This window comes from Halyomorpha halys, unplaced genomic scaffold (assembly GCF_000696795.3).
Source record: "Halyomorpha halys isolate HHAL.00 unplaced genomic scaffold, Hhal_1.1 Scaffold153.1, whole genome shotgun sequence".
In the NCBI taxonomy this organism is placed as follows: domain Eukaryota; kingdom Metazoa; phylum Arthropoda; class Insecta; order Hemiptera; family Pentatomidae; genus Halyomorpha; species Halyomorpha halys.
The window spans coordinates 451,458-454,338 of record NW_027115801.1 but is presented as its reverse complement, the minus strand read 5'-3'; the positions used below and the strand labels follow the sequence as shown (position 1 = coordinate 454,338).

Below are 2,881 nucleotides of genomic sequence, written 5' to 3'. Positions count from 1 at the left end.
CTTAAGGAATGGGACGCATTTTTCATATATATATTTTCTTTTTTTTCCTTTCCACTCTACCTTCCTTCGAGGTCATTACTCCCAAATCTTACTGTCGGATCCAAGATCAGAGCCGTGCCTCCGATTTTTGTAAATTCGTCAATATCGGCATATCTTACGGATCCTTCTGTGTCAACACAATAGACCTCCTCGAAGTAGGTGAAGTCTTTTTTTTCAAGGAACTTCATCAATTCTTCTTTGACCCTGCGGTGCTGACGTGTTATAAGGAGGGAGTTGTTGGGAAATTTTCCCAGCACATGGACTGATGTTTCAGATTCTCTGCCGCATTTGCGACAAGTTATAAAATTTATAATTTTTTTAAACTATCTTACAATATTATGGATAACATCTCTCGATAGCCTCAGAGATACAAATCAGTTCTACTTGACCCTAAGTGTGAAGATACCTTTCTGGGATTTTTTCTTCTTAGGAAGAAATGAGTAAGGAAAAATGAATCAGTACACTCCAATGCTATTTTTGGAAATATAAATTCAAGTTTCATTTCACCTCTGGATAACAACTCTATTATATAATTTTCTTCCTTTCGTTGGACCTACAGCTAGTTCCCATAAGACTCACTATCCCCTTCAAATAGATCACTAGTCCCTATGGTGTGACATTTCCATTCTGCTAGGACCTACAGCTAGTTCCTGTAGGACTCATTATTACCTCCATGACTACAGACTGGGTGAAATTATCATCTTGCAATAGCCAAGAGCTAGTTCTTGTAGTTGCTACTCCCTTCAAACCCGGAGCCTAGTTCTGTAGGAAGTGAAGTTTAAGGGAAGGAGTACGGCTAGTTCCCATAAAATTAATTCAATTCATCTTATAGCCAGCTGACGAACATGCACGAGTATGAACGGACATTACCTTGGCCTTCTGATATAGAGTACCTCACTTCAGCAATTGGAGTCAGAACAAACTAAGCATACACAGCCACCTCTACGGCCCGAACCAGATAACAATCCTTCCATGATAAACTCCCTAACCACTTAAAGCCATTTGTTCCTATCCTTGCTTCTTCTTCGTTACACGATAATCCTCTCAAGTGTGGCGTCAAAACTTTCTAATATAGATTTCTTATTGGAATTCTGTAACGGGTAGATTCTTCATAATTCCAAGTCATTGTACTACAATTCACAGTCTTGCGAATATACTAAAAATTATAAAAATGAAATTCCAGGTACCTCTAACTGTAAATTTGTATAGAGGAGATAGTACTGGCAAAACTGAGAATTAGTCACAAGGCTCACTCACTCCTATCTTATCTTTAAAAAAATGCTTCCGAAATGTCAATATTGTAACAATATGAAAATTAGCCGTATCTATTAAAAATGCCCATACATAATATCACACCTCAATAGTTTTGGATTACACCCTGATATATCAGTAACTCTGAAACAATACTCATCCAATATAAAATAATATAAACAAAACTATAATTCACAGTACATTTACTTGAAATTTTGTACATTTTTAGTAAATAAAGTACTAATCGTTAATAAATATGTTTTTTTAATTGTGTGTAATTACGTATTTAAGCTATAATTTTTTTTGGAACAAATCTTGATCTAATCACATATTACATCACTGTTGATATAGATTTGCTTCAGATAAATGTGGAAAAAAATTATTAGACAACTAAACTGGAACCACACTATCTTATAGAAAAAAGATAAGATGAGAAAATGTGTGAAGCATATGAAAGAGCATGTTGGAGATTTTATGATGTTCCTTAATATTAAAAGGGTAGAAGATTAATCGGAGCTAACACACAAGAAGCTATTGTAATACCTGCTTCTATATCAGGGCCATATATTCCCACTTTGCTTGATAATATGAGAATTTTAGTGGGAAACTTTAGTCTTCTTTGGTATAATATTATTTGACAAAGATTTTTGCTTTAAGAAATAATATTAACAGCGTTTGAATATTGTTCAAGGATCTGTTCTCGTACTAACAGAGGTTACTTTATCAATCGGAAAAATAAATAAATGCAATGAAGGAAGTATTAATAATTTAGAGAGGATTTCTAAATTTTTTCTTAAACTGTTTACTCATAATTTAACACTATTATCACTAATTCGATATTTTGTGGCAATACCATTTTATTGTATTTCTCCTGTTTACATTTTAAATTGCTATTTATAATTTTTATCTTAATGTTACCTACACAATTCCTTTTCACATACTACAAATTATTTACAATATTCTTAATTTAAAAACAATTTTGATCCTTTATTTCTCTCAAATTTTATTCATTAAAATTTTTCCAACGTTTCGGCCCTCAGGCCATTCTCAAGGATACTACCTACAAAAAGTTTTTTTAATTTTTATATAACAATTACATGATTTCCTGCAACTACACACTGATTTCTTGGCCCTACCTTCAATATTGATGTCATTTCTTTTTCAAAATTTCAAAACTGCAACTGCAGGCTAATCGCCCTTGTCACATCTTTAAAATAAATTAATCATTAAAATAAGATCATAATAACATTATAAAATTTTGTTTTTAAATAGATTTCTTATTTACTAAATTTTTCTAAAAAAAAATTTTCTTAGATTTAAACCTTTTTTACACAACACTTTTCTTCCTTCCTTCACTTATTCTTTTACAACTTAAAAACAGAAACTACCTTCAACAGGTTAGGAATCTGTAATCACCTTATCATATAACAATATTTTTTTTTATATCATTAATTTAAATTTTTAATATCATTTAATTAACATTCATTAGTAATTATTTTGCTTACAAAAAAAATATTTTTTAATATATTTAAAATCCATAATTAATTTATTCTTATTTTATGTGTATTTTTCTTAAACATACATATACCCC

At 31.0% G+C, this 2,881-nt stretch overlaps 1 protein-coding gene across 1 annotated transcript in view; it reads right to left on the bottom strand.

Moving 5' to 3' along the window:
* The window catches only part of LOC106678669 (uncharacterized), a 321,826-nt gene that overhangs the window by 255,841 nt on the left and 63,104 nt on the right, over positions 1-2,881 (bottom strand). The window lies entirely within an intron of this gene.